The following is an 8,673-nucleotide window of genomic DNA, read 5'->3' on the forward strand; positions in this document are numbered from 1 at the left end:
GGCAGCGGACACGCCGGCAGTTGAAGCGGCGTCCCAGGCCTGAGGAGGCATTGTTCCCTCGGGCCTGCCTCCTCAGACTTAACCCAGGGACTGTTTAGATGCAGGTGAGCTGCCGGCAGTTCTGGCATCGCCGCCCACGGGGACCGGTAAGGACTGGGGCCTGGTGCGGCCAAAGCGGTGCCAGAGTGCCCAGGGAAGGGTTTCTCAGATCCCCAATCTGGCGGGGCCTTGCTCGGCGAGACGGCCTCTGAGGGCCAAGGGAGCTTGAGGCCGGGCCTACAGGCCCCAGGCCCCTTTCGCCCTCTCCCCTCTCTAGTCTGGGTGGGAGCAGCTCTCCAGCAGCCTTCCTGTCCTAGGGGTGGGACAAGCCAGCTCGCGGAAAGGGCCTGTCATGCCCCCAGCCCCCCGCCCCTCCCAGGTCTCCTGTGGAACTTAATATATTTAAACACACACACATATACAAATCTTCACGCGGGTTTATGACTCGGGCCCAACCCGGTTCTGCAACCAGACACAGTCAGGCGGGCACAGCAAAAAAAAAAAAAAAAAATCAATCTAGTGGCCTCTCCACTGCCGCGGCGCTTTGGTTGTTTTCCTGTTTGCTCTGCCTCTCCTCGGACTCCAGGGCTGCCCCTGTCCCTGGGGGCCCCGAGATTCAGGCCTTTGGTTCGGAAAGGTGGCAGATGAGGTATTTGTTTGTTTGTTTGTTTGTTTGTTTGTTTGTTACTGAGAGAAGGGAGGTGGGAGGAAGAAGCTCAGGGAAGAGGAGTTCAATCACTTGCTCTGGTTGAGTGTGAGACACCTGGTCAGCATCTGTAGGGTAGGACCAGGTAGGGCCTGGGGGATAGAATGTTTCAGGAAGAGGTGACTCACCCTGACCTTTCCCTCTGCCCAACCCCAGGATGTGACCTTCTCCTGCCTGGGAAGGGCACTCAGGTTTTCAATGTGCCCCTGAGGTAAGGTGACAGACATTTTTACAATAAGGAACAAAGTTGTGTCTTTCTTGCCTTCCGTTTTTCTCCTTTCATTCATGGGCTGACATGTTGCTGTGGAGAGAGAGTTCTCCTGGGGATTAGCTGACCCTGATTGCGGGTGGTGACTTCAGGGCAATCATGGTTTCAGGTCACTCTGAAGCTCTCTGAGTTGAAACATTAAAAGCAGGCAGGGAGGCTACTGGCTTGCTTTCTCCTGCATTCTTGAAAGAAAAAAAAAGTAAGAGCACCATGGGTTTTAAGCTGTGTAGAGCTGACTCCTACCACTTGGTGAGGCTAAAATGGGGCAATGCACATATCCTAAGGTTTTAGCTACAAAAGCAAAGTAATGAAGGTATGGGAATTCCCTTGTGGCCTGGAGATTAGGATTCTTGGCTTTCACTGCAGTGGTCTGGATTTAACTTCTGGTCAGGGAACTGGGACCCCACAAGCCAAGCAGCACGGCCAAATGAATAAAGTGGTTCATTCAAAGAAAATGTGTTGTGATTTAACATGTTTACATGGGATTACTTGCTCATTTTTGCACCTGTAAGAGCTTCATTTCATTAAGTAATTGAACTCCACTGGATGGGGGTGGGGGAGCATCTAAGTTCATTTCATGCCAGTAAACAAGATGATAGGTAGCTTTATGCCCAGCAACTTGTGCCTACAGCTCTGTTGCATAGTTATCTATTGGTACAGCTTTGAACTTGACAGCATGTTTGGTTTTGGTCACAACATGTGGCTTCATAGGATATTAGTTCCCCAACCAGGGATCGAACACAGGATCCTGGCAGTGAGAGGGCTGAGTCCTAATCAAACCACTGGACTGCCAGGCAACTCCTGTTTTTAGGTGTTTTGGTTTGTTTTGTGTTTTTTAAGTTTTACCATATTTATAGGAGAACTCTTCTGTGTGTAAGTATGATGTGAATGATATTATACCTCGAACTGTTTGTGTTGTACATATTATCTCAAAATTGAATAGTTTGAAAAAACTTACACTTGATATCTATTGGTCTAGAATCCAGTTGGGTAGTTTAGCCTCAGGGTCCCTCCTGAGGTGGTAGTCAAGCTTTTATCTGGTTTGGCAACCTCTGAAAACTTGGCTTATTGAATGTAAGTTCTCTCACTTGGCTGTACTCATGAGGCCTCAGTTCCTCCTTCTGTGGGCCTCTCCAAGGGGCTGCTCGTGTGGAGGCTGCTGTCTTTTCCCAGAATGAGTGATTCAGGAAAGAACTTGCACCCATGATAAAGTGCAGTCTTTTTTCAGACGTTACACATCTTCACTTCTGTATTTGCTTAGTCTCACAGGTCAACCCTGTGATAGTTTGAGAGAGAACTACATAGGGGTGGGAATATCAGGACATGTGATTCACAGGGTCATCTTGAAGGCTGGTGACCATACCCAGTAATCCACCATGACAGCCTTTCTGCATATGATCTCAGTCTTGTTACTGTGAGCAAATTATTTGGCTTGTGTTCACTTCTTGTGTGCTGCTGCTTCTGCTGCTAAGTCACTTCAGTCATGTCTGACTCTGTGCAATCCCATAGACAGCAGCCCACCAGGGTCCCCCAGCCCTGGGATTCTCCAGGCAAGAACACTGGAGTGGGTTGGCATTTCCTTCTCCAATTCCTGAGAGTGAAAAGTGAAAGTGAAGTCTCTTAGCCCTGTCTGACTCTTCGAAAACCCCAGGACTGTGGCCTACCAGGCTCCTCCGTCCATGGGATTTTCCAGGCAAGAGTACTGGTGTGGGTTGCCATTTTCTACTCAATTCTTGTTTATTCAGTGATATTCTAGCAAGTCTCTTCTTTGTCCTGGATTAAGTTTTCTGTTTCTCTGGACGGTTCCCATCAGCAAACAGACTGACTATAATGTCACCTCTATTTAAAAATTTGTCTTTTGTGACACATCCTGCTTCTGCTTTTTTTTATTTTATGTTTTCTTATTATGGACTTCTGCAGAGTTGTTTGTAGAATTTTTTATCTCCATTTCTCTCATTTTCCTTTAAATCCACTCTTGTCAAGGTCACCAGTGAATTCCAAATGTTTAACTCAGTGGTCAATTTTTATTTTTTTTTATTTTAAAAAATTTTTATTATTATTATTATTATTTTAAATTTACAATATTGTATTGGTTTTGCCATATCAACATGAACCCATCATGGGTGTACACGTATTCCCCATCCTGAACCCTCCTCCCACCTCCCACCCCATACCATTCCTCTGGGTCATCCCAGTGCAGCAGCCCCAAGCCTCCTGTATCCTGCATTCAACCTGGACTGGTGATTCATTTCGAATATGATATTATACATGTTTTAATGCCATTCTCCCAAATCATTCTCCCCTCCCTCTCCCACACAGTCCAAAACACTATACATCTGTGTCTCTTTTGCTGTCTTGCATACAGTGTTGTTGTTACATCATTCTAAATTCCATATATATGTGTTAGTATACTGTATTGGTGTTTTTCTTTCTGGCTTACTTCAGTCTTTATAATAGGCTCCAGTTTAATTCACCTCATTAGAACTGATTCAAATGTATTCTTTTAAATGGCTGAGTAATACTCCATTGTTTATACGTACCATGGCTTTCTGATTCATTCATCTGCTGATGGTCATCTAGGCTGCTTCCATGTCCTGGCTATTAGAAACAGTGCTGCGATGAACATTGGGGTACACATGTCTCTTTCAATTCTGGTTTCCTCAGTGTGTGTGCCCAGCAGTGGGATCACTGGGTTGTATGGCAGTTCTATTTCCAGGTTTTTTTTTTTCTTATTTTTTTTAAGGAATCTCCACACTGTTCTCCATAGTGGCTGTATTAATTTGCATTCCCATCAATAGTGTAGGAGGGTTCCCTTTTCTCCACACCCTCTCCAGCATGTATTGCTTGTAGACTTTTGAATTGCAGTCATTCTGACTGGCATAACATGGTACCTCATTGTGGATTTTGATTTGCATTTCTCTGATAATGAGTGATTGTTGAGCATTTTTTCATGTGTTTGTTAGCCATCTGTATGTCTTCTTTGGAGAAATGTATATTTAGTTCTTTGGCCCATTTTTTGATTGGGATGTTTATTTTTCTGGAATTGAGCTGCAGGAGTTGCTTGTATATTTTTGAGATTAGCTGTTTGTCAGTTTCTTCATGTGCTATTATTTTCTCCCATTCTGAGGGCTGCCTTTTCACCTTGCTTATAGTTTCCTTTGTTGTGCTGAAGCTTTTAAGTTTAATTAGGTCCCATTTGTTTATTTTTGCTTTGACTTCCAATATTCTGGGATGTGGGTCATAGAGAATCCTGCTGTGATGTATGTCAGCGAGTGTTTTGCCTATGTTCTCCTCTAGGAGTTTTATAATTTCTGGTCTTATGTTTAGATCTTTAATCCATTTTGAGTTTATTTTTGTGTATGGTGTTAAAAAGTGTTCTGCTACTGCTGCTAAGTCACTTCAGTCGTGTCCGACTCTGTGCGACCCCATAGACGACAGCCCACCAAGCTCCACAGGCCCTGGGATTCTCCAGGCAAGAACACTGGAGTTGGTTGCCATTTTCTTCTCCAGTGCATGAAAGTGAAAAGTGAAAGTGAAATCACTCAGTCATGGCTGACCCTTAGCGACCCCATGAACTGCAGCCTTCCAGGCTCCTCTGTCCATGGTATTTTCCAGGCAAGAGTATTGGAGTCAGGTGCCATTGCCTTCTCCAAAAAGTGTTCTGCTTTCATTCTTTTACAAGTGATTGACAAGTTTTCCAGCACCACTTGTTAAAGAGATCGTCTTTTCTCCATTGTATATTCTTGCCTCCTTTGTCAAAGATAAGGTGTCCATAGGTGTGTGGGTTTACCTCTGGGCTTTCTGGTTTTTTTTCCATTGATCTATATTTCTGTCTCTGTGCCAGTACCATATTGTCTTGATGATTGTGGCTTTGTAGTAGAGCCTGAGGTTGTTATTTTATTTAATTTATTGGCAGCCTTTATTAGAGCAGTTCATTTCCTCCTCCCTGGGAAAAAAAAAAATGTTTCATTTGGATTATAGAATGCTTGTCTTTCCTGCTTCTCTTCTATGTACAGTTCTTCCAGATACAATGTGTGACCTTTGTGTCTGGCTTTATTCAGATGCCATGTTTTCTTTTCAAATATTTATTTATCTAGCTATGTGGCATGTGGGATCTTAGTTCCTAGCCCAGGGATGGAACCTGTGCAGAGTCTTAAACACTGGATCTCCAGGAAAGTCCCCTAGTTTGTGTATTTTCAAGATTCATCCATTTCTTGGCTGTATAGCAGCACATTTTTTTTTATGGCTGAATATGGTATAACAATATGGTATGTGGCTTACCTGTAGTCCATTGTGAGCATATACCACCATTTATTTATCCATTCATCAACTAATGGATAATATTTAGATGGTGTATTCTTTGTGGCTATTGTGAATAATGTTGCTGTGAACACTGTTTTTGCATGGACTCAACATTTTCATTTTTTATGGATATATACAAAAGAGTGAAATTTCTGGATCATATGGCTACTCTATATTAATTTTTGAGGTACTGACAAAACACTTTTCCAAAGTGATTGTACTATTTTACAGCAATTACATCAACAATATATGAAGATTCCTTTTCTCCACATCCTCTGCAGCACTTGTTATTATTCCTCTTTTTGATTACAGCCAACCTAATGGTAGGAGAAGGCAATGGCACCCCACTCCAGTACTCTTGCCTGGAAAATCCCATGGATGGAGTAGCCTGGTGGGCTACAGTCCATGGGGTCACTAAGAGTCAGACATGGCTGAGCGACTTCACTTTCACTTTTCACTTTCATGCATTGGAGAAGGAAATGACAACCCACTCAAGTGTTCTTACCTGGAGAATCCCAGGGACAGGGGAGCCTGGTGGGCTGCCGTCTATGGGGTCGCACAGAGTCAGACAGGACTGAAGCGACTTAGCAGCAGCAGCAACCTAATAGGTGTGAAGTAGTATCTCACTGAGACTGATTTACATTTTGTTACGGGCTTCCTTGGTGGCTCAGAAGGTAAGATGTCTGCCTGCAATGCAGGAGACCTGGGTTCGATTCCTGGGTTGGGAAGATCCTCTGGAGAAGGAAATGACAATCCACTCCAGCATTCTTGCCTGGAAAATCCCATGGATGGAGGAGCGTTATAGGCTACCATCCATGGGGTCGCAAAGAGTCAGACATGACTGAGTGACTTCACTTTCTTTCACTTTCAATCATGTTAAGCAGTATTTTTTGTGATTGTTGGCCATTTGCATATCATATTTGGTGAAAAGTCCATTCAAATTATTTTCCTGGTTGTTAGATTTTTTTTTTAATTGTTGTAAAAAAACCAAACATCTAACTTAAATTTTTACCATTTTAACCATTTTTACATGCTAAGTATATCTCACAATTTCATCAGCCTTTTTGGAGAAAGAAATGGCAGCCCACTCCAGTATTCTTGCCTGGAGAATCCCATCGACAAAGGAGCCTGGTGGGCTACAGTCCATGGGGACACAATGAGTCATACACGACTGAGCAACTCACACAAGTACACACACACACACACACACACACACACAGAGTCACAGTGTTGTTTTGTTGTTGTTGTTGTCATTTTTTTAGCTGTTCTATGCAGCTTAAATGACAGTTTCCTGGTTGAGAATCATACCCAGGCCCCTGATAGGAAAGTTTGGAGTCCTAACCTCTGAAATATCATGGAATTCCTTATCACATTGCTATGAAATAGATCTCTACACCTTTTCATCTTGCAAAATTGAAACTCTGTACCCATCACCTGTCCCATTAAACAACAACTCCTCTTTTCTTCCCTGTTTCCATGGACCCTGGACTCCATCATTCCACTTTGTTCCTTTCTATTGCTTGACTATATTAGATATTTCATATAAGTGGAAACATACACTTTTGTCTTTTTTATGACTGGCTTATTTCCTTTGGCTTGATGTCTTAAGTGATCATGAAGTTGTAGCTTGGGGCAGAATTTCCTTTATATGGCTTAATAATGTTCCATTATATGTATGTATCACATTTGATAGATGTTTAGATGCTTCCACCTCTTAGTTGTTGTGATTAGTGCTGCTTTGAGCATGGCTATGCAAATATCTCAAGACCCCATGTTAACTTCTTTTGAATTTATATTCAGAAGTGGAATTGATGAATCATGTGGTAGTTCTATTTTTAATTTTTTGAGGAGGCTTTAGACTGTTTTCTGTAGCAGTTGCACCATTTTAAAATCTATCCATAACACACAAGGTCCAGTTTCTGTACATACTTGCCAAGAGTTTTCCTTTCCTTTCCTTCCTTTTACCTTTCCTTTCCTTCATATGTAAACACACACACATGCACGAACAATTTTTTTCATATCCTTTCCCATTACTGTTTATCACAAATTATGAATATAGTTCCTTGTGCTACACAGTAGGATCTTTTTTAATCTATTCTATATATTAACATTATAGTTTGCATCTGCTAGTCACCAGCTCCCAGTCTATGCCTCTCCCACCCTTCCTCTCTTGGTAATCACATAGTCTGCTCACTATGTCTGTGAGTCTGTTTCTGTTTCACAGATAAGTTCATTTGTGTTATAGTTTATAGTCCACATGTAAGTGATACCATATGATATTTGTCTTTCTCTTTCTGACATCCTAAGTATTATTTTTAATGCTAATGTAGAGTCAAGTGTTTACTTGACTTCATTTTCAGAACATTTGTTGCTACTGTATAGAAATGTGATTGACTTTTAAAATATTTATCTTATATTCTTCAAGCTTTTTATTAATTCTAATACCTGTGGTTTCTTTGGGATTTTCTATATATAAAAGTATGGTATCTCCAATATACTTTGACTTTTTCCTTTCCATTCTGAAGGCTGTTTTTTTGTTTGTTTGTTTGTTTTAAGCAACAACAACAATTCCTTTTTCTTACCTGATTGCTCTGGTTATAGAACTGCCAGTATAATATTGATCCAAAGTGTGGAATAGACTTCCTTATGTTGTTCCCAATCTTATAGGGAAAGCTTTCAGTGTTTCATTATTAAGTATGATTTAGCTGTGGGTCGTTTATAGGTACCCTTTGAGAAAGTTCTCTTCTGTTCTTAGTTATTAAGTGGTTTACTTTAACCCCTATTATGAAAAGGTGCTAGATTCAGGGAAATGCTTTTTCTGCAGGCAGATGTGTTTTTTGTCCTTTATTGTGTTAAAATGGCATAATGTCGATTGACTTTCATATAATGAACCAACTTTGCATACCTCCATAAATCCCACGTGATCATGGTATATAATCTTTTTTATATGTTGTTAGGTTTTGTTTGCAAGTATTTTGTTGAGGACTCTTGCATCTGTATTCATACAGAATATCCGTTGTGTGTGTGTGTGTGTGTGTGTGTTTGATGTCTCTGTCTGATATTGGTATTAGAGAAATACTGTCATGACTTTGCCTGATATGTGGGGAAGAGAAATGTGGAATGAAGGATGAAGCATTGTTGGATTTAAGTTTAGTCAGGATTAGAGGGAGAAATTTAGGATGTATAAGTGTGGCTTTGGGGGTGAGATTATCAAGAGAGTTCATTCTCAATTTTCTAGGCCTGTGTTAAGTGCTTGACATTGAATTATGCTGTTTGTTAACTGTGTATAGATACTTTATATTTGAATTTGCTACCTATTTTCTGTATTAACATTTATGAAATTAGTATGTGTGAATCA

The sequence above is a fragment of the Bos taurus genome, chromosome Y (genome assembly GCF_002263795.3).
Source record: "Bos taurus isolate L1 Dominette 01449 registration number 42190680 breed Hereford chromosome Y, ARS-UCD2.0, whole genome shotgun sequence".
Classification (NCBI taxonomy): domain Eukaryota; kingdom Metazoa; phylum Chordata; class Mammalia; order Artiodactyla; family Bovidae; genus Bos; species Bos taurus.